The sequence below is a fragment of the Podarcis melisellensis genome (genome assembly GCF_964234715.1).
Source record: "Podarcis melisellensis genome assembly, chromosome: Z".
NCBI classification, from domain to species: Eukaryota; Metazoa; Chordata; class Lepidosauria; order Squamata; family Lacertidae; genus Podarcis; species Podarcis melisellensis.
Genome location: NC_138547.1, coordinates 11,083,943 through 11,108,240, shown reverse-complemented (window position 1 = coordinate 11,108,240; position 24,298 = coordinate 11,083,943). Strand labels below are relative to the sequence as shown.

General features: G+C 44.0%; 1 long non-coding RNA gene across 1 annotated transcript; it reads left to right on the top strand.

Moving 5' to 3' along the window:
* Nucleotides 1-376: 376 nt before the first annotated feature.
* Nucleotides 377-16,592, top strand: LOC309361584. Its single transcript, XR_014164532.1, has 3 exons — nt 377-536; nt 6,186-6,251; nt 15,943-16,592. It is a non-coding gene; the product is annotated as an uncharacterized lncRNA (long non-coding RNA).
* The last annotated feature ends 7,706 nt before the right edge of the window (nt 16,593-24,298 follow it).

The window sequence follows — 24,298 nt, the reverse complement described above, 5'->3', positions numbered from 1 at the left end:
TGATGCCTTTTTGTTGTTTAGCTTCTCTGTGGGATTTATTTTCACGTACAGTGTTTGAAATGCTAATGATTCAGTTTATATAAATGCCAGAAAGAAAGAAAGAAAGAAAGAAAGAAAGAAAGAAAGAAAGAAAGAAAGAAAGAAAGAAAGAAAGAAAGAGAGAGAGAGAGAAAGAGAGAGACACGGGCATCCCAACAGCAGAGAAACTATCAGGAAATCTCATGCCTTGTTTTGGGCAGTCTACAGTTACCTCAGACACCATCTCCTGATCCCATGGAAAGCCTTGCAACCAAGGCGTGGCCCATTACCCCTGTGAAGGAGCCTTATCCAATAAGTGGCAAACCTGTCTTAATTGGAAGATTTGCCTTTCAGATTTCTGTAGAGAGAGCCGCCTGGTCTAACCGGAAAAGTAGCTGGCTGGGGCGCTTAACAGCAGACCCAAGCGTTGCCTCCAACAGACTCCCCGTCTCTTGCTTTACAATACGCCCATCAGCCGTGGAGAGCCAGGCGCCACAGGGTGCGTCCAAGTGCACCAGGTAACAAGGGTTGTTGTTGGGGTTTATTTGGTTTTTTTTTAAAAAAAACTCTTTATCAGCCATCTTTAGCATTTGCATAGAGAGGAGGTGCAAGATCAGAGTGGCAACTTCAGCAGCAACAGAGGAGGTGGAGGAAGAGAACACCCAAGTGGTGCTTGCTGTACTCACTGTCATGGTGCCAGTTCACACACTTGGAGACAATCAAGTCATCTTCCCAAGGGGGATGACTAACTTTGTGAAAGTCATCATAGGAGTTAATCCAGTGTGTGGTGGGGGAGGGATATATGCAGGGGAAGACTCCTGACTGGGACCCCTGGAGAGCCACTGCCAGTCAATGCAAACCAAAGGAGTGTTCACACATGACATTTAAGAAGTGTGCAATCTGTGCACACAGCTAGCTGAGCTATACTGCATTGCAGGAGGTTGTACAAGATTACCTTTGGGGTTCCCTCCCAACTGTACAACGCTGTGATTCTACATTAGTTATTGGCACATTACCTTCAATGGATGCATACAATATGAACACAGCCGTGGAGCAGTGCAAATCAATAAGCGTGCACGCTTTTACACAAACACATGTACAGTGGTACCTCTGGTTGCGAACGGGATCCGTTCTGGAGCCCCGTTTGCAACCTGAACGGAACGCAACCTGCGTCTGCGCACACGCAGGTCAGGATTCGCCGCTTCTGCGCATGTACGTGATGTCATTTTGCGCTTCTGCACAAGTGGTGAAACCCAGAAGTAACCCTTTCCGGTACTTCCGGGTCGCCATGGGACGCAACCTGAAAAGATGTAACCCACAGCATTCACAACATGAGGTATGACTGTATATGTGCAGAGACAGATGGACTAGATGGACCATTGGTCTGCTCCCGCAGTCTGCTATTGTGTCCATAAGTGTGGCAAAACTCACCCACCATCCTTGACATTAGGCAGACCATACACAAACACCCTTCCTGGAAATAAGAGTGTTGCACTCACAGAAAAAGATGATATAAGGGTGGAGAAGCCATACCTCTCCAGATGCTGTTGGACTCCAACTCTCATCAGGCGCGGACACCATGGCCAATGGGAAGAGGCCAAAGGAGTTCTAGTCAAACAACATCTGGAGGGCCACAGGTTTCTCAATGCCGGTTGATAAGTTGCAAATCATGACCCATCCCAAACCTTTGAGAATTGGGTAGGCAGGAGATTTCCATTAAAAAAATTACAATGGGATCTAATTAGTCAGAGAGCGGGGAGAAGTCTACATGCATCCTCCTGTTCCTTGAACATTTCCCAGGAGCTCACAAGCACAGGCCATAAAAACAATGTAGTGACATTTCCCCATGGCAAACATTCCCGGATGACACCATGATAGCAAGCAGAAGAACAATTTAAAAGTCTGAAATACAAATTGAATAGATTAAGTCACCGTGTAAGCACATTTGTAAGATGCTATCTCAGGTCTGTAAATAGAAACCAGCCCTTAATCGCCAAAACACATTCCCTGCTTTTGGCACTGTGCTGTAATAAACATTGTTTTTGCATAAATGTTGTCAGTGACACCAACTTACTATGGAGAGTTGAGTGAGCAGAAATGGATGGACTCAATTTGTATTTAAGGACGTATGTCAGTAGAGCATGAGACTCTTAATCTCAGGGTTGTGGGTTTGAGCCTCACAAAGGGCACATGATTCCTGCATTGCAGAGGGTTGGACTTAATTACCCTCACAGTCCCTTCCAACTAATTTACACACACACACTTGTGTGTTTGTGTGAAGGATCAATTGAACACCCTGGTTCCACTATTGCCAACTTATTCACCCACTCTTGCTGCTGTGCCTTGAACCAAGACTTGATTGATGTATGGTGATAAATGCTAGCTGCTCATTGGTGCAGGGCATTCCACTGTTGCAAGGCATAATTACAGGAGCTGGCTGAAAACTTGACAACCCTAAGTACAGGAATTCATTTATACTTTTGTGCATTGGCTTCTGGTCTGTTTGCTACCACAGTCGAAAGAAAACTAGTGCAGCCTTAAACATTGTTTAAAATAAATAAAATGCACCTCCTAGAGCATGGGTGAGGAACCTGTAGCCTTACAGATGCTGCAGGAGTGCAGCTCCCATTAGCCCTGACCACTGGGCTTGCTGACTGGGGCCAGGAGTGGCCCAAGCTATTTTGGCACCTGAGGTGAACCACAAAAGGGTGTCCCCTCCCCCCTCCCCTGTGCCAGAGATGAAGAGGGGAGTGAAGATCTATATCTGGAACAAGCAGGGCTTTTTTTCAGCCAGAACTCACCAGAGCTCAGTTCCGGAACATTTCAGGTGAGCACCATTGCCATTATAAGAGAGCACAGTGAGTTCCAGTACCTCTTTCTCTAGAAAAATAGCACTGGGAACAAGGGCGGGGAATAAAGATTGACGTTGGGAATAGGGGACAGGAGACCAGTAGCACCACTGAGAAGCCATTGTGGAGGCAGCATTAGGGTGGGGCTGCCAAAGGGGCAGCAAATCTGGCCTCCAAGGAGTTGTACTGCAGTCATCGTTACCACTACGACAACAGCGGTAGGCGATGCATTCCTTGGAGGCAAGATCTGGCACCCCTGTGTATCCTGCTGCCTGAGGCGGTCACCTCACTTTGCTGGGTGGGCCGGCCCTGACTAGGGTTGATGGGAGTTGGAGTCTTACAACAACTGGAGGGTTGCCAGGATTTCCTATACGCAGCTCACATCCTTGCAGAAAATTACAACACAGAGAAATCTTTTGCATGTAATGTTTACTCCTCTGTGCACATGTAGTGAAGATATGGCTGGCTGAACATGCTCAGAAGCCACATCTCTCCGTATTATTCATATTTCACAAGTTATGTCCTGGCATAGGGAACAGATACTGGATCTGGGATCCGTGGTGGCAGGTTTGCCTATCTTGTAATGCTCTACTGTCTTTTAGGATCTTCCTTGTCTGACAAGGCTTTCAAGGGCAGGCTTTTACCCCAGCCCATATCTGAGTTACATTTATTACTGTACACATCTGTACACATCTGAGTACAGATATTACTGTAATTGTTTTTACATATGAAAATGTTTTTAATTGTTCGTATCTGCGGAATTGTTTTTCTATACAGAATCACTTTTTTAAATTGTTTTTGCATATGGAAAAAATATTGTGTGGTTTTTTAAATTTTGTACTGTATTCCCTTCAATACGCTACAGGGGAAGAGGTTTCGTAAATGGAATCAAGTAAATAAATAAATAAAAACAACTCAGTCAACATATTGCAAGCTGGACACATTCAAATCTTTCCCCTATCTCCAGTTGGGCTCCTGGGTCTATTTTAATAGCTGTGCAGCAGGCAGAAATTCAAGAGGTGATGCTTTTCTCAGCATGAAGATGCAGGGCAAAGGGATCTCTACTTAGTCCCATTTAAGTATTGAAAGCAACTCACACAGATTTTTGTAAGTAATATTTACAACTCCCCTATAGGACCGATATTATTTTCTCATAATCCTGACAAAGGGCTGAGGTTAGTGGTGACCCCTCTGTAACCACCCAGAATGTTTTGTGGCTGATGTAAAGATTTTAGTTCACATTATTTGCCACTATGTTTGCTTTTTTGCCCTTTCTTCCAATGCATTTCTGCCTGTCACAGAGGTGTTAAAGGATAGCATTTCCTTTAAGCAAACATGACTTCCCCCAAAGAATTTTGGGAGCTGTAGTTTGTAAGGAGTACTGAGAGTTGTTAGGAGGTCCCTGTCCCCCTCACAGAGCTACAGTTCTCATAATTCCCTGTGAAGAGGGATTGATTGCTTAACAAATCTAGAAATTATAGCTGTGTAAGGGGAATGGGACTTTCATAACAACTCTCAGCACCCCTTACAAACTACAGCTCCCAGAATTCTTTGGGGGAAGTCATGTCTGCTTAAAGTGGTATCTCAGCACTTTAAAAATACGGTGTGTATGTGGCCTAACTTGGTTCAGTCGCCTCAAAAGCTCGACTCCCAAGTAAAAAATTGTTGGATGCAACCCAGATCTGCAAACACGAGGATTTTGAAAGGGCCAAACTGTTTTCAAATTCAGTGCAAAACGAGTCCCTTTCTAAAACCTAGCCTTCACGAAATAAAAATGGAAAAACATGCTATTATTTAAAAGACTCGCTTCTGCTTCCAAAGAAATTATGAGTCTGGAATTAGGTGAGGCAGGGAGGGAGAGCTGGAAACAAAAGTCCGGGCAACGTTTGGTAAAGGCCGAGACCATCCCAGATTGAGTTACTGACGGAATTACAGCTGACACTAAGAACTGTTTGAGATGACTTGAGGAGGGTGGGGGGGCAATGGTAGACAATGGTTTGTATTATTTAGTGGGATAAAGGTGACATTTCGGGGAATGTGGAAGACTAAGGAAGGCAGAGCCTCCTTGTCTGCCCCCTCAGATCCAAACATCAGTTGCTCTTGTACTCAAAGCCAGCAGGGATCCGGGAGGGAAAGACAAGCCGCTATAATCAGTTTAAGCTTCCAGACAAGCCGGCCCCCAGGTTCTGTTTATGCACTTTCCACCTCGCCAGAGACCTCTTGATTTATCCAGGAGATGAACACAGCCTTCTTCTCTCCCTTCTCTCACCACTCTCTTACGAAACCTCCCAAATAAGATTAAGGAGGGCTTCCTTTTCAATGAAACACAACTTTAAAACATACACACAAGTCCTCATCAAAATGTGCCACCCTGCTTTCTGTAAGCAAAATCCACATGATGCAGAACAGGGGTGAGGAACCTCCAGCCCAGGAGCCAAATTGAGCCCTCCAGACCTCCATGCATCAGCCTTAGAACTCTGCCCAGGCCACCTCTCCTCTCCCCAGACCACATGTGCATTTGTTAGGCTTGCCATACCTCAGGAAAATTCCTGACATGTCCTGGCTTTCGGGTGCAAAAATGGTGTCATGGGGAAATCCAGAGGTAAAATCACTATCTTTGGGTTAGGTTTCCTTAAAAAAGCTCAACAATTTTGTAGGTGTCAGGAATTTTACTTTATGAAACATGACAACCCTAGCATTTGTTTCTCTACCCACCAGTGACATGCAATCCTCACAAGGTTTCCCAGAAGAGGATGTGGCCCATGAGCTGAAAAACCTTCCCCGAGTGAATGCTAGTCTATTTGCATGTAAAGGTTAATCTATTAAATTTGCACTTTCCATAACAATAGGAGAAGCAAAACTGTTTTGCAGTGCAGTATTCCAGCTAAGCAGTGTTTATGAAAAATGTGTCTGCTAGGGTAAAGTGTGCATAAAAATGAATATATTCATGAAAATAGCATACAAAAATGCATTCTATTAAGGGGGGAAATTGCTTGCAAAAATACACATATTAGTCTAAACATCATACAGAAATGTGTTCATTAGAAATTTGCACTGAAGTGCTGGTTCATCTTATAGAGATTTAAAATAAAAATAAATCACAATTTGTGGCAGAAATGTGGAGAACTAAACAAGAATAAACAAGAAACTGAGAAAACCAAAACTGACAGATCCTTCCATCTCTAATCCAGAGGGTAGGGCCTGATTTAACAGGTTTGAATTATGTGAAAGGGGATCTCAACATTTGGAAAGACCTCCCTGGTGGTCCATCAGTGGAGCAGACAACTTCATATGGTAATGGACTCTTTTCCTTTCCAGGTTTTTAAGATCGATGACCACCTAGCAGGGATGTCGCAGCAGCAGATTCCATGAATTGGCATTGGGGTAATACTGGGTGATTTTTTGAGATCCTCACCAAAGCTTTGATTCTATTAAATGGCCCCCACAAAATAGCATATCCTCCAACATTTGAATAATGAAAAAAATAGCAGCAATGCAAAATGCCCCTGTTTTGATCATGAGAATCACACTCTAAATTTCATTATTAAACATTGCTGAAAGGTATAGACTGTCTACTAATGTTGCATTCATTTGTTCTACCATAGCCCCCTGCTCTGCTGTGGGGACAAGCAAGACAATACATGAGATGCATGATCAGATTTCACAGGTCTTTTTTAAAAGGGGAAGGGCTGGAGAAACAGGCATGGGAAAGATTTGTGGTAGCTTCCTTCCTGGACTGTACATAGGATGTGAGGACTGGTTTTTTTGTTTTGTTTTTAAAGACAATGGGGTGGAGTGTGGGAGAAGAAACCCCTCTTGTACACCATGGTGTGTGTGGAGGGGGTACTTTTCATTAGGGCCATGGTGCTGGAGGGAATAATTTTTTAATACCCCTTTTTGCTTGCTATGTATCCTGATGAATATAAGAACATACAAAGAGCCTTGTTGGATTGGGTCAATGGCCCATCTGGTCCAGCATCCTGTTCTCATAGTGACCACTCTGATGCCTCTATTGGGAAGACCAGAAGCGGGACGTGAGTGCAACAGCACTCTGCCCACCTGCAGTTTCCAGCAACTAATATTCAGGGACTTCCTGCCCCAAGCATATTTAAAACAAAATAAATAAGGGGGGAGGGAAAACCAAGATTGTGCATTTCAATGATTGTTTAGTGTGGCCCTTTATAGGCTTATCTTCCATGCCTTTGTCCAATCCTCTTTTAAAACCATCCAAGTTGATGGCTTTAGCTGTTTCATGTGGGAGGCAGGCGGCCCAGAAGTGACGTAGATGGCTTTGGTGTGTGGAATGGCAGGCTGTTATGTGCACAAGACAATACTTTGCATACGCATCTGTATATGCATCTGTGCACAAGACATTGTGTGTCTAGGGATCCTCAGGAGTCTCTCTCTCTTTCTTATAAACACTGCAGATCATGGTCATCTAAAGAAGGTGAGTGTTGAAAGAATCAGGATAGATAAAAGAAACTTCTTTTTCACTCAGCACATGGTAAACCTGTGCAACTTTCTCCTGCAGCACGCAATGATAACCACCACCGAGTCGGGGGCGCCTATGTGTTGCTTTCATAGACTTAAAGGCCGCCTTCGACAGTATCCCACGAAACTGTCTATGGAAGAAATTAGAGAGATGGGGCATAGATAGAAGGCTGTTATGGCTTATAACCCAATTACACCACGGGTCGTCGGCTAGAGTGAGACTTACACCGGCGGGAAACCTATCCAATGAGGTCCCAATAAATAGAGGAGTGCGCCAAGGCTGCATTTTGGCCCCACTCCTCTTCAACTTGTTTATTAGTGATATGAAGCTCTTTCTGAGTGAGTCTCAAGCCAACATTCATGCCCCCCGCCTAGCTGATTTTCGCTGCCCTCTGCTCTTATATGCTGACGATGCAGCGATCCTTTCCTACTCTAGAGTCGGTTTATGCAGAGCTCTAAAGATTTTTGCGGCTTATTGCAAACTCAACCACCTGACAATTAATCATGGAAAATCTAAAGTACTGGTCTTTACCAGGTCTCGGAAAATTTACAGCTGGAAGTTAGATGGAGTCCAATTAGAACAGGTTTTCAAATTTAAATACCTGGGAGTCTTTTTTCACTACAACCTAAGCTGGAAGCCACAGATACAGTACTTACTGAACAAAGGGAAAACAATACTTTACACTCTACTCCAATTTTTTGCGGTCGACGGAGCCTCCCACATCCCTTCTGCATTGAAGGTGTACCACGCAAAAGTGGTTTCCACCCTCTGTTATGCTGCCCCGCTCTGGGCCCCAGGGTCCAATTTAACATCGCTGGGGACATTGCAGAATCAGTTTCTCCGTCGCCTCCTGAAACTCCCCATGTGTGTGAGCAACGCAGCCATACATCTGGAGTTAAGGATTGCATCTTTAGAGACGGTCATCTGGAAGCGAGTCTTTGGCTATTGGCTGTCCAGCTGGCATAGGCTTCCCGACCATTACCTCTTTCAGTGCCTCTGGCGGGATGACTTTGCTAACCCGTGGGTAGGAAAAATCCATGCTAAACTTCTGAGCTTCGGAATTTCCCCAGCGGACTCCTTAAAGATGAACCTACGCTCAGCCAAAAGCCTTATCGAGCAAAGATTAGCAGACATTGAAAATCAACACAACCTCTCCAGGGGTGGGGGTGTCTGCTCCCCCAGGTATCACGGAATAACCCCACCACTTGGCCTTCCATCATACATGTCATCTCTTTCATCTGTACCACACCGACTTGCATTTATTCGTGCAAGGTTCAATGTTTTTCCATCGAACCTGCTGAGCCACAGATTTTCCAAGGGTTTGGTGTCTCCGCTATGCGAGTGTGACGGGAAAACAGTTGAATCTCTTCCACATATAATGTTCAACTGTCCCTTACATAGCATAGCTAGGACTAAATTCCTGGGTCCTGCTTTATTGCGCTTGGTTGGCAGGCCTGTTGAGTTACATGCCGCACTGCTTTTGCAGGATACAGATCCTTCTGTAACTCTGCAGGTGGCGAGATTCCTGAATGCGGTTATCTCACACACAAAAACCACCAAAAAACAACAACAACAACAAAAACTAATCGGACAGTTATGATGAGAGTGCATGATGGATCTCGTCTCCAGTTCTCCTTTTTCTGTGAACCGTCCCTTGGATCTTTCCGGGCCCCAAGCTGTTATTTGTCACTGCTCAATGACCCACCCTTGCATCGTGGTGTTTCCCTTCTGTTGTTAGATGTATTGGTTTTTTTATGCTTCTGTGCTTTTATGTTTGTACATATTTTATGAGCTAATAGCCGTAAATAAATTTGAATTTGAATTTCAACCACCAACTTGGATGGCTCCATAGTCAGAGGCAGCAGTGTATCGCAGGAGCATGCTGGTCAGTAATCACACAGTTTAAAGTTGGAGTTAACTCTTTATTAGTGAAAACATGATCCCCACAGACTTGGTTGAGTGTCAGGCCTAATGAACAGAGCAGTTCATTCCCAATGGTCTTACTCCATGAAAATCAGTTTCCAGGACTGTTTATTAAATGGGTAAAATCAATTTACACATTACAGACAGCACAGATAATTGTTAATGGAGAATTGACTGAAACCTGTGAGATACAGAAGAGGACAAGACAAGGGTGTCCATTGTTCCCATTGCTTTTCATTCTGGTCTTGGAAGTTTTGCTTAGAGATATTAGACAAAATGAATTATAACAATGAAGATAAAAAAATGAATATGACACCAAAAGATCAGAAGGTTTTGGAGAAAACAGGGTTTCAGAATGAAAAAAAATGAAATACTTGGGTATTACTATGATAAATATGAACTGCTCGTTATTTCAAAATAATTATGTTATGAAAGGAGCTGAAACTTTAAAAGATATGTAAAGATGAGAGACATTAAAATTGTCATTATTAGGCAGAATTTCAGTGATAAAGATGAATGTTTTTTCCCAGAATGATGTTTTTATTTCAAACATTACCTATTTTGACTAATGACTTACCATTTAAACAATGGCAAAAAGATTTATCTAAGTTTCTATGGCAAGGAGAAAAACCACAAGTCAAAATGAAAATATTTCAAGATGCGAAGGAAAGGGAAGAACTGGGTTTACCTGACCTGAAATAGTACTTTGCGGACTGTTGTTTAGTGTTGATGAAGGAATGGGTGACCCTGAAAACTAGAAGATCATGATTTAAGATTTGGATGGCATGGATATTTGTGGTATGGTAAGATCAAAGCTAATGTAGATTTCAAAACCATTTTGTTAGATATACCATATTGAGAATTAGGAATAGATATAAATCTAGGTTATATGCAAAGATACCTTATGGATTTCAACATAAGAAACATTTCGTAGAAAACCTAAGAAGCATTTCGTAGAAAACATGCACTCCACTATTAGAATGGAGTTAGGGAGATGGTAAAATTAAAAAAAAGGAACAAGGGAAAGTTAAAGTCTTTAATTTTTTTCCACCTACAACTAACAGAGAGATTTAAGTTGGAGAAAAAGACATTTGGTATAGAACAAAAAAGACAGATTTTTAAAATAAGTTGTGTACAGATAATGTTATTGAGAAAATTTCAACAAAACAAGTTAAATGGGCAAAAATGGGTATGATAAACAGATGGAACAGTGGGAACATATGTTGACTAAAGGGTTAAAATACACATTTTATTACAAAATGATGTATCATTGGGACTTAACTCCTGATAAGTTATTTAGAATGTATAAAAACATTCCAAATACTTGCTGGAAGTGTCAAGAAGGGACATTTTTTCATGCTTGGTGGACGTGTAAAAAAGCTAAACAATATTGGAAACACTGACACTGATACAGGAGATTTTTAAGGTCAATTTTCAACTAAAGCTGGAACTCTTCCTGTTGGGACTTACGGTATACAATTAGAAAAAGACTATGGAACTTTATTTCAAAATATATGCACAAAGATGGAAAGATTATAGCCTCCAGTGGAGGAATGGTTGTTAGAATTACTGGACTTAGTTGAGATGGCGAAATTGATGTGGTTAATCAGAGAAAAATCATTGTCAACATTTACTAAAGATTAGAAACTTCTTATAGACTTTGTTCATGAAAAAGAAAATGAACTTATGATATGTGGGTTTGAGGATTGAAGATAATGCTGGTTTATAGAAGGGAGATTTATTAGGTGTTATCTTAGAGTGAATGTGTTGAATAATTCTCTATAAAGCTGACGAATGAATAATTGGAAGTTCTCTTTTTCTTTCTTTTTCCTTCTCTCTCTTTTTTTTCCTCTGTGTTTTTATTTAGATTAAATTTTTATAAAATTAATAAAAATATATCCAATATTAATCATTGTGGTTTTTTCCAAATTTCAATAAAATTTATTCAGAAAAAAACAAACAAAAATCAGTTGCCAAAAAAGACCCTGTCTCCTCACAGCCATCTAAATCCCCTTCTCTCCAGGGCTTTCCCCAAGCAATCAGAGACTACGCCTGCATGCAGCCAACTTCTCCTCTGCCCTTTTCATGCCTCTTCTGGTTCTGGGAGACAAGGGGAGAGGGGAGCTTGTCGCAGCAGGAGTGGGAGACGCCTGTGACTCTTCTCCAGCCTGACTCATTTCTGCCTCTTGGCCTCCCTCCTCCCATTCTCCTGCTTCAGCTTCTGGCTCTGATTAGGGACTTCTTTCTGCCACAGATTCTCCCAGCTTACTAAGCCCTGTTACCTCTTCAGCTTCTTTCTAGTCTTCTCCCTCTGGACCATTTATCGTTGTCCCACTACTACTCCCTGGGCTCTGAGCCTTCCTCCCTTGTGGTTCCCTGGCTTGCTCCTCCTTCTGCATCAAACCACTCTATGACACAGTGCTTCTGAATCCCAGCTGGTGGAAACAACAGGAGGAGAGGGTTTTGTGCTCAGCTCTTGCTTGCAGGTTTCCCACAAAAGGCATCTCACTGGCCACCGGGAGCAGGATGCTGGACTAGATGGGGCCATTGCTTGATGAAGCAGGGCTGTTCTTATGAATCACAGTCCTGAGGGGCAAAAATACTAGCAACTCAAGTTAGAAACATTTTTCAAAAGTCATTGCTAAGCAGTGATTTTGCAGCAGCTACCAAAATACATAGGTGGTCTACAAAGGGACAGCTGCAATGTATAGGGCAGCAAGATATTCCCTGGCCCTTTCTTTGAGAGTCCAAAGGGTTGAGGTTTGCAGTCAGCAGTCTGTAATTTTATAAAGAAGCTTGTTCAAAGTACCTTTGGTTATTTTCCTTCCCCTTCTTATTTTGATGGGGTGGTGGTCCCCAAAGCACACCCCATTTTGTCCTGTAATTGATTTTCATTAGAGCTCTCCTTTTACTGTCAGCACCTAATTATCAACCCATAATTGACCCCACCTTGCTATAAAAGCTAATGGCCAGCTCTGATTCCACCGCACAGCTCTTTCGAACTTTGGCTTGTCCAGTCACCGGCTGTTCTCAGTGGCAGATCCCAAAGAGGCAGCCTGACTCGTGATTCAAATTGGCAAGGTTTCCAAGGATGAGTTGCTGTTGGAAAAACAAACAGGGGCAGGGAGAGAGATTGTGGTCTGGATTTAGCAAAATGACAGTTTTGCAAAGGCGAGACCTCCTCTTGTCCAAGACATCCCCTCCCACAAAGAAATGCATAAGGGACATTTCGCTGCTTTAGAGAGATACAAGTGTCTTTGAGACAGAGGTCCACTGGCAGGAGAAGCTAACGAGAAATATACTTTGCCCTTCTGTACTACTCAGTCCCCCATGTTTGTTTTTCCTGGGGCCGCCACTGCTGGTGGAAAGGAAGGAGAGCAAAAGGGAAGGAGCAAATGAAATAGTTAAGATGGGAAGGGAAGGGAGGAAGAGCAAAAAGAAAAGGGATGGAAGGAAAAGGGAAAAAAGGAAGGGGAGAAGGGAGGTAGGGAGGGTAAAGAAAAGCAGAAGGAAGGAATGAAGGGGTAGCAAAGAAAGACAGAAAATGTAAGTGAGAAAGAAAGAAAGAAAGAAAGAAAGAAAGAAAGAAAGAAAGAAAGAAAGAAAGAAAGAAAGAAAGAAAGAAATTCTTTATATATGGAACTGTTTGCAGCACAATTGTGAGCAAATCTTACTCATCTAGAGAAGCGACGTTGAGCAAAGCCAGCGGAGAGACACGCTCCACCTAAGTACCACTGTCAATATTAAATTTATCACAGGAGACCCTTGAAATGGCTCCATTCCAGGGATGAGGTGAATTAGCTTTGCTTGGGAAAGCAGCTATTTTCCTAATAAATCTATCAGGTGCAGGTAGTAAAATGTTCTTAGCCGTGTCCGATGTGTCTCCTGCCTGTAATTAGCTATTAAAACATTACCAGCCTTGTGCTGTGTTAGCGGGTGAGGTTTATTGCATTGCGGATAGGGATGCAGGAGGAACAATTCCCTCCATGCCCTTCCTGGAAATGCTTCTCGACAAGCAAACTGCTACTTTGGGCCATTTCCAGCAGCAGGGGCAGGGGGTTGTGCCTCCTTATAAAATGGGACTCAGCTCGGTATCTTTTAACATGGAAGCATGCAAGGATTTCCGACAAACTCAGTTAAACAGACTGGAAGCAATGGGGGGGGGGAGGCGTGGATGATCCCATAGAACAGGGCTAGGGAGTCTTGTTCAGCCCAAGAGCAAGATGCCCTTCTGGGCAACATTCTGCAGGTCAGAGGTAAAACTGGGCAGAGCAACAAATGTGAGTTTTACCTTTTGTAGAGTAGGCTAGTTTCTACTAGACACTTGCAGCCCTCTCTGTCCTCCTTCCAGACCAGCACAATCCCATCTGAGGGATGCATTCCAGCCAAGCAACAACACTCAAAGAGGGTGCAAAGCTAGACCTGTAAGGGGACCTGGCTTGGGAAAGAGGATGTGGCTGGTGAGAGGCATGGGGAGTGCGAAGTGCTGAATATAGGGCCTTGGAGGGCTGAATTGCCCCACCCCAGGCCAGAGGTTTCCCACTTCTGCTGCAGAATAAGCTGTACCAGAAGAACATGGGCACGCAACTCCCTCTGCCCATACCCTGTTAAGTCCCAGGAGACATCATATAAGGAAAGTAGGGCCCGTTCAGTCTCACTAAGGCCACCTTTGCACCATACATTTAAAATGTTATGACACCACCTTAAACAGAATTCTGGGTGCTGTAATAATAATAATAATAATAATAATAATAATAATAATAATAATAATAATTTATTATTTATACCCGCCCATCTGGCTGGGCTTCCCCAGCCACCCTGGGCGGCTTCCAACAAAATGTTAAAATACAGTAATGCATCAAACATTAAAAGCTTCCCTAAACAGGGCTGCCTTCAGATGTCTTCTAAAAGTCTGGTAGTTGTTGTTCTCTTTGACACCTGGTGGGAGGGCGTTCCACAGGGCGGGTGCCACAGCCGAGAAGGCTCTCTGCCTGGTTCCCTGTAACTTAGCTTCTCGCAATGAGGGAACTGTCAGAAGGCCCTCAGCACTGGACCTCAGTGTCCGGGCAGAACGATGGGGGTGGAGACGCTCCTTCAGGTATACTGGACTGAGGCCATTTAGGGCTTTAAATGTCAGCACCAACACTTTGAATTGTGCTCAGAAACGTACTGGGAGCCGATGTAGGTATTTGAAAACCAGTGTTTTGTGGTATTGGTGGCAGCTCCCAGTCACCAGTCTAGCTGCCACATTCTGGATTAGTTGCAGTTTCCGGGTCACCTTCAAAGGTAGCCCCACATAGATTGCATTGCAGTAGTCCAAGCGAGAGATAACCAGAGCATGCACCACTCTGGGGAGACAGTCTGTGGGCAGGTAGGGTCTCAGCCTGCGTACCAGATGGAGCTGGTAAACAGCTGCCCTGGACACAGAATTGACCTGCGCCTCCATGGGCAGCTGTGAGTCCAAAATGACTCCCAGGCTGTTCACCTGGTCCTTCAGGGGCACAGTTACCTCACTGAGGACCAGGGAGTCCTCCATACCCGCCCACCTCCTGTCCCCCCAAAACAGTACTTCTGTCTTGTCAGGATTCAACCTCAATCTGTTAGCCGCCATCCATCCTCCAACCGCCTTTGTTAATCCTTTGTTAAGGCTGCAGAGAGTTATTAGAAGTCATGCTGTTGTTACATCTCTGGCTGCAGTTCTCCAAGATGGAAAAAGAGGCCATTCCCAACCCTCCCACTCCCCTATGGTCCTGTAACTTGGGATGCTACAGATTGGACCTGGAACCTTCCCCGTGATGCTCTCCTTCTTAGCTGTGGCCTTTCGTAGCCAGAAGGCAAGGGGGCTACTGAAGGCTGCCCAAAGCCCTTTCCCAGTGGTGGAGTGGAAGGCAGGGACACCAACAGTAGGTGGCGCCAGAGTCAATGGCAGGCAGAGCTGACTCATCAGAGTTTTGTCCCCATCCTCCTCCCTGCTGAGTTGCCATATGTCCAAATTTTCCTGGATATTTCACCTGGACACTGCTGCCAACAGCAGTATTCCTGATATGTCCGGGAAATTCCGGACTTATGGCAATTCCTATGGCCTACTGGCACCACTTCCCCAGCTACATCAGGAATGCTTTTCTGTGACCAGGGAGGGACCAAGTAGCTGAATTTTGTCAAGCAAACATTGCTGGCTGCATTTGGAAGTTCCATGAGGACTCCAAAGAACTGGCTTGGGCCACCACTGCGTCTGACATATAAAGCACTCTTAGACCACTTTAATCATTCATGACTTCCCCTTCAAGGACTGCTGGGAACTGTAGTTTGTTAAGGGTGCCGACAGTTGTTAAGAGACGCTCTATTCCCTCACAGAGCTACTATTCCCAGGATGGTTTAACAATCAATCCTTCCCATGAGACTCTGGAAACTGTGAGGGAAGAGGGGCCTCCTAAAGATTCTCAGCACCCTGAATGAACTATAGTTCCCAGAATTCTTTGGGGAAAGCTATGACTGTTTAAAGAGGCACCATAGTGCATTAAATGTGTGGCCTTACTTCTTTCTTTTACAGTCCTAGTTTCTGCCCCACTTTGCCACCAGCAACTCAAATCCTTTTTTGCTTTGATTTCTTCCTACACTTTCCTCTCCTCCCCTCCTTCCTCCTCTCCTCTCTGTTCACAGGCAAGAACCGTATGGACAGACAGCAGGAAAGGATCCCTGCTACCGCCTGGGAGCCGTAGGAGACCTTTCTTCATGTCTTCTGTTTGCCAGTATTTTGACATTGTTAAGTTAAAACAAGCTCGCTCCGCACTTGAGGCCAGGCCTGAAACATTCTCCTTTGATCTGAAGGTCACCGCAGCCATTCTGCCAGCCTCCTAACCCTGCTGGGCTGCCCTGTGGTTTTACTTTCAAACTGTACAGCGAGAGCTGGGGGGAGCCCAGGCAGAATCCGTCCAGACATGGAAACCCAAGAGCAGCAAGGAGCGGCCTTAATTGCCACCGCCAAGGATTCGAGTGTGGGAAACACCTCTTGGAGCGAGGGGCAGGGAAGCCTTTCCAGCCTGAGGTCCACATTCCTTTCGGAACAACCTTCTGGGGAATGCATGTTAGCAGTGGGTGGGACCAGAAGCAAAAGTGGGTGGAGCAACAGATGTGAATTTGACCCTTTTTTTACAGTAGGCAAAGCTCTCTCTGTTCCCCATCTAAGAAAGGAACGAGCATAATCGGCATTTAAAGTCACATTTCAGCCAATCAAGGAGGGTGCAAAGGAGGGCTTAGAGCAGGGGTCAGCAAGCTTTTTCAGCAGGGGGCTGGTCCACTGTCCCTCAGACCTTGTGGACTATTTGTTTTGGAGGAGGGATGAACGAATTCCTATTCCCACAAATAATCCAGAGATGCATTTTAAACAAAAGGACACATTCTACTCAAGTAAAAACACACTGATTCCCGGAGTGTCCACGGCCAGATTGAGAAGGCGATTGGGCAGAGTGCAGAGGGCGAGATAGAAAGGTATTGTGAGTCACATTTAGGGTTCCCCATTCTCCAGCACTAGAGCTTGTGGACATTCAGTGAAGCTGAATGTTGAGAACAGATGAAAGAAATGACACAAAATTACACTACAGGATTTTCTCCCAAAGGAGGCAATGATGGCTACCACCTTGGATGGCTTTAAAAGAGGATTATACAAATTCATGGAGAAGGCTACTAACCGCATGACGATGTTCTAACTTGAAAGCAGGTTCAAATGATGTAAAAATCTGATGGGTTTTTTTTCCCCTGGGGGGTAAGAATAGAGGTGGGGGAGGAAAGTTCAGTTTGGTTTGCATTTAAAGATGAACCAACCTAATTTGGCACTTTTTGAAACATTATGCATACCAACCTTCAAAATTGGCACTTCTCCAGTTTTTCAGTTGTTCAATTTTTCATTTTTACTCCAACCAAATAACATATACAGATGTGGATATGCTAGAGGAAATTGTGCACAAAAGTTCATATATTCATGAAAATAACATATAAGCACACATTATGATAGGGTAAAAGTGGATTTACCAAAGCTTGTCTATTAGACAAAAATACATACAAAATGTGTAAATTAGGAGAAATATGCACCAAAATACAAACCACCTGGTTTTTGGCACTCAAAGTGTTTATTTTTAGGCCCCACCTTATTCCTTTGATCATGTTGTTTTAAACTGTTTTAATATCGTGGTTTAATGTTTTATCCAAGGCTTTTTTTCAGCTGGAACTCACCAGAACTCTTTGGTGAGTTCCGGCACCTCTTTTGTACGTTCTGGTACCTCTCTAGGTGGCTGTGGGCAGCACAGCACTCTGTGTTGCGTGATGGAGGCTGCAGGTGACATGGAGATTGTTGCAGTGCGGCAGCAACACTGCAGTGTGGCGGCAACACTCAACAACTTTGTGTAGGTGCCCTGCTTTTATCCTGCCTTGGGACCTTTGGGTGAAGTAACAGGTAGGGAGAAGGAGGAGGAGGGAAATTTCCACAAGGACTTGTTGAAAAAAAAGTCACAAACTGACGTAGAAATTTGGAGAACTGAAGTTAAGTTTGGAAAAATGAGCAGGGGAAACTGAATTTGACAGGTTCATCCATCCTTAGTGCAGAATGTTCCCTTTCTCATGCAGAAGTACCATCAAAGGCTCTTTCAAAGAATAGAATCTGACTATAAATGAGCCACAACCCCCAGCAAAGTTCCTGTTCCCAAACTCTCCTCCACCAGGTCGTGGAGCAGCTCTTTGGTAAAACGAGATGGGCCTGCTTTCCTCCCGTGTTTATTTATCTAAAATTATTTAACTTGGTCACCCTACCGAGATCAATCTGCCATTGACAGAGGCAACCTACCCCGCTGGCTCCCTCACTCTCTCTTTGAGGGACTCAGCCAAGTCTGGCCCGCTTCTGTGTGAAAGAGCACTACCTAACACACACACACACACACACACACCATCACCTCATCCACCTTCCAAACGCAACCTTACAAATTCAGTGCATATGTTGGAGGCTGGTGCCATCTGATCCAGATTAGAGCCAGGCCCACGCTGGGATCCTCTTGCCGGCTCTTGGTTCTAGCTGTGGTTGGCCACTAATGCACTTACACAGATTTCCTAATGAGAAGGCATCTCACATTTTGATATATTATTATGTCTGAACTTCTTTTTTCTATACCTCTTTGAAAGAAGCAGTGGTGGGGAGAGGGGCGTTTTCCCACTCCGCAAAAGCTGAAGCACCAAGCAAGTCTCAAAAGGTATAAGCCAACTTTCTGTGCACAAATATCTTTTGAAAAGGTAGCCCTTTCTCACCCCAGTTTAAAGGGAAGGGTTTGATTTCAAGCATGGCTCTTCCCTAGAACCCATGTCCAGTATCACAGCCTATGGGCCAATTCACATATTACGTTGTTCAGCTGTACAGTGGACTCTCAGGATACTAACTTAATTTGTCCCGGGGGTCCGTACTTACCCCGAAAAGTCCGTATTCGGAGGTGCTTCTTCTGCGCATGTGCGCAGTGACATAGCGCGCTTCTGCATACACACACACGGCGAAACCCGGAAGTATGCACTTCTGGGTTTGCCGCGTTCGTAACTTGAAATTGCATTACCCGAAGGTTACATAACCCGAGGTACCACTGTACTCCTGAAGTTGTCTGCACTCCTAAATATGCCATGTGCAATGAACACATTGTTGCTCTGTTGGTACAGTGGTACCTCGGGTTAAGTACTTAATTCGTTCCGGAGGTCCGTTCTTAACCTGAAGCACCACTTTAGCTAATGGGGCCTCCTGCTGCTGCCACGCTGCCAGAGCACGATTTCTGTTCTCATCCTGAAGCAAAGTTCTTAACCCGAGGTATTATTTTTGGGTTAGCAGAGTCTGTAACCTGAAGTGTATGTAACCTGAAGCGTGTATAACCTGAGGTACCACTGTATTTGCCTCTGACCCTGTCCACCACTGGTATGTGGCCCTCTGGAAGTTGCCCAGAAGAGAAAAAGGCCCCCAGGCTCAAAAAAGGTTTCCTGCCCTTATCTCATAATAAGCCACAGTTCCTTGCTGGTGTCCACAGACTTGCAACATAATGTGTGACAAGGAATCATCTCTGCAAGAGGCTGAAGTAGGAACCCTGTGCAAAGAGCCCAGCGGACATACCTGCTGGTGAGTAACAGTGTTTCAGTCTGAGCCTGGAAAAGCACATAGAGATGAAAGAGGAAGTGGGAAAGAGCGGCCCTTTTCCAAATTCTTCCTTCAACTCTATGTACATCCTGTTCTCAAAAGCGGACAGCCAGGTGCCCCAACGAGGAGCCTGCAAACAGGACTTGAGCACAGCAGCCCAGTCCCCACATGTGATACTCAGCAGCTGGAATTCAGAGGCATGCAGCCTCCAACAGTGGAGGAATAAAATAGCCATTGTGGCTAGTAGCCATTGATAATGCTGCTAGAATATGTCACAAGCAGCAATAGACCCTGAATTGCAGCCTCTCACAGGGCACAGCCAAACATGAGATCCAATCAAAGTAGGCACTCCTGTAACACCCAGAGGGCACAGAACGTGTGGAGCCAGTAGCCACAATGATAAACATTGTGTGTGTTGCAATGTGCTTTTAGGAATGTTTCCCTGTTTCTAGGAAAAGCCAGGCATGAATAATCTGTTCTGTGCTTGTTTATTTCTGGAAGCCATTCTAGGCCATTGACTCCCATCCTGAAGAAGCACACTGGAGAAAAATCACAGTACGTGACTGCTCAGAAATTAATCCCAGTGAATGTGACAGCCTAGCTGTGATCCCGTGTCCCCATCTTCCTCCTCCCCATTACAGAGTTCTACAAGGGGCAATACTGAGACTAAGGAGAAGGGAGCTGACTGGCAGGGCCACCCCCTGTTTATAGGTAAGAAGGCTGATCAGCTTGGAGAAGGGATGGATGGAGCTTTCAATTTCAGGTTCTCATTTTACCAATATTTCGCATATTTCCACATCAGTTTGTGATATTTGCAAAGTCCTAATGAAAATACACCAGCATTTAAGAGCAAATTTCTTCTAATATATTTACATATGTATGTGATTTTGCATAACATAAATATTTTTGCACAGCAACTTTGCCTGATATAACACACTTTCAATACCATTTTCACTGTGTGCCTTTTTATACACACTTCACCCTTGTACATGCAGCTTTTCAGTACAGTGGTACCTCGGGTTACATACGCTTCAGGTTACATACGCTTCAGGTTACAGACTCCGCTAACCCAGAAATACTGCTTCAGGTTAAGAACTTTGCTTCAGGATGAGAACAGAAATTGGGGGGCGGCGCAACAGCAGTAGAAAGCCCCATTAGCTAAAGTAGTGCTTCAGGTTAAGAACAGTTTCAGGTTAAGAATGGACCTCTCGAAGGAATTAAGTACTTAACCCGAGGTACCACTGTACACGTTATTTTGTTGGAGAACTGCACTGCAAAATTCAGACAAGTGAAATTTTTGAAGGATGCTTATGTTTCGGTTAGCGTAACTGAAAGGGTGGGTGGGAACATGAGAACAGGCCCCAGGGAGGCTCACATGGGACCTTCATTACATATCTTTAGGTGCCAAGCAAAAACATTTCTCTATGACCAGGCCCTTGGCTGATTATAGATTAATGTTCTATGGCCTTTAAAATGTGTTTGCGGGCTGGTGGACATTGGGTTGTATCTGTTTTATTATGTATTTTTGTTCTCATTTTGTATTTTTATGTTGTGAACTATCCTGTAATCTTCAACTGAAGGGTGGTATACAAATTTAATAAATAATAATAACAGGTTTAATTTAAAGCACCTTCAAGGCACCTTTAAAACACGTGACCTTCACTAAAGTATCCTGGGAACTTTAGTTTCCCCCACCCCCTCATGGAACTAGGATTCCCAGCACCATTAACAACAACAGTTCCTATGATTCTTTGGTGAGTGGGGGGAGCCAGGTCCTTTAAATGTGCCTCACATGTGCTTTAAATGTATTGTGTGGATCAGCACTAAGTCTTCCAAGAGCAATACCTAACTTTTCACTGTTGACGTCACTGTTCAGTTAATGTACAGAAACTGCAGGCTCTAGGCTTGGATTCTCTTTTTACCTTTTCTTTTAAATGTTCGCTCTTGTTTTATTCTTTTGACACCTGCTGAAGGGCTGCAATTTTATTGATAACCATTTCCTAGCAGATCTGAAGAAGTGTGCATGCACACGAAAGCTTATTCCAAGAACAAACTTAGCTGGTCTCTAAGGTGCTGCTGGACTATATATATATATGTATTTCATATATATATATATATATATATATATATATATATATATATATATATATATATGCAGGTTTTGGTGTCCTCGGGTGTCTTCCCGTGTAAAAGTTGGGGTGTCTAGGCGATGTTTCGACGAGGTCTCACTCATCATCTTCAGGCTGGTGCTTTCGGCTTCTTGTTACTGGAACAGAGCAGGATCTCAGTGTTTGAGTTCCTATAAATACTGTTGAGGGGGTGTGGTGTATAGCCTCCAATGTTCTGGGCAGAGAGGAAGTTCCCAGGCTAGTGTGCCTTTTCTTCTTTTGTTCCTTAATTACTTGAGGGATATCTTGAGTGATTTCTTGAGTGATATCCTGAGTACCACTTAGGTGGGTCATTAGGTGTGGATTAGTTGCTAAAGTCTTTGTGTCTTGACCTCTTGAACTTTGTGAAGAGTTTTTCTGAGAAGATGGCTGTACTGCACTTAGTTGTGCTCTGGCTTGGCTTCGTGTATAGGGGCGAGCTGTGGTTTTGTGGCCTGTGTCAGCCAGATCTGTGTAGGGATTGCAGGGGGGTGCAGCATCCGGAGGTGCCACCATGGTTTGGCTACTGGATGGTGTCTGTAATTTATCTGTGGAGAGGGTCTGGGTTTGGGTGTGGTGTGGTTGATTGGTGATAGCGTTCTGTGTGCCTCTGGATCTGGTGTCAGTTTTTGTGGGGAGGGCTAATTTCCAGATGTCTGGCAAGCGGGATGTGTCGTCACGCTTGTTCATGTTGTGAGGGTGTTTCTCTATCTTGATGGCTTCCATGATTATTCTCTTGTGGTGATGTTCCATGTTAAAGAGCAATTTGGAATCTGCAAAATTAATTTCGTGTCCTGTTTCTTTCATGTGTTGGAAAAGAGAGGAAGTTTTTTCTTCTTTTTTGACGGCATTCTTGTGTTCTGCGATACGTGCATTTATTCGTCTGTTTGTTTGTCCAATGTACGTGGCTGGGCAGACTTTGCAGGGTATTTCATAGACCCCTTGGTTTTCCAACTGGATTTTATCCTTGGGGTTTCTGAGGATATTGGCTATTTTTTGGTTGGTGCCAAAGGCTGTTTTGATATTGTGTTTATGGAGGATTTTGCTAATTTTATCTGTAGTGCCCTTGATATAAGGAAGGAGGGCCATGCCATTGTTTTCTTTTCACCCCCCAAAAACCAAGACACAGAAGAAAACAATGGCATGGCCCTCCTTCCTTATATCAAGGGCACTACAGATAAAATTAGCAAAATCCTCCATAAACACAATATCAAAACAGCCTTTGGCACCAACCAAAAAATAGCCAATATCCTCAGAAACCCCAAGGATAAAATCCAGTTGGAAAACCAAGGGGTCTATGAAATACCCTGCAAAGTCTGCCCAGCCACGTACATTGGACAAACAAACAGACGAATAAATGCACGTATCGCAGAACACAAGAATGCCGTCAAAAAAGAAGAAAAAACTTCCTCTCTTTTCCAACACATGAAAGAAACAGGACACGAAATTAATTTTGCAGATTCCAAATTGCTCTTTAACATGGAACATCACCACAAGAGAATAATCATGGAAGCCATCAAGATAGAGAAACACCCTCACAACATGAACAAGCGTGACGACACATCCCGCTTGCCAGACATCTGGAAATTAGCCCTCCCCACAAAAACTGACACCAGATCCAGAGGCACACAGAACGCTATCACCAATCAACCACACCACACCCAAACCCAGACCCTCTCCACAGATAAATTACAGACACCATCCAGTAGCCAAACCATGGTGGCACCTCCGGATGCTGCACCCCCCTGCAATCCCTACACAGATCTGGCTGACACAGGCCACAAAACCACAGCTCGCCCCTATACACGAAGCCAAGCCAGAGCACAACTAAGTGCAGTACAGCCATCTTCTCAGAAAAACTCTTCACAAAGTTCAAGAGGTCAAGACACAAAGACTTTAGCAACTAATCCACACCTAATGACCCACCTAAGTGGTACTCAGGATATCACTCAAGAAATCACTCAAGATATCCCTCAAGTAATTAAGGAACAAAAGAAGAAAAGGCACACTAGCCTGGGAACTTCCTCTCTGCCCAGAACATTGGAGGCTATACACCACACCCCCTCAACAGTATTTATAGGAACTCAAACACTGAGATCCTGCTCTGTTCCAGTAACAAGAAGCCGAAAGCACCAGCCTGAAGATGACGAGTGAGACCTCGTCGAAACGTCGCCTAGACACCCCAACTTTTACACGGGAAGACACCCGAGGACACCAAAACCTGCATATATATATATATATATATATATATATATATATATATATATATATATATATAAATATCATTTCCTAGCAATAAGCCCCGTCAAACTTTGCAGAGTTTACTTCTGAGCAGACACATAGCTTATACACTTCATAGGATTACGTTGTAAACAAGTAAGTAAAAGATGTAAGATTTTTTTTAAGAAATAAAAAGTACTAAATCTCAAACCAGCTTGGAAGTTAAAGACAAATGTTGTCCGCACATGGGAAGCAAGAGGATGTCTCTGAGCCCATACAAAGCGCCTTTCTCTCCCTGCTACCGATTTCACCACGAGCCAGTACACTCAGGCTCAGCCCTTCTATTTACACCAATTAAAAAGGCCCCTTCAGATGAAAGAAGGAAGTTACGGTTGCTCTGAGCAGGTGGCTGCCCTCCAGCTCCAGGCACACCTGGATAAGACTCAATTCCTAAATCCCAAAAGGTTTCCCGGGCCCAGTTCCAAAATTCAGACAC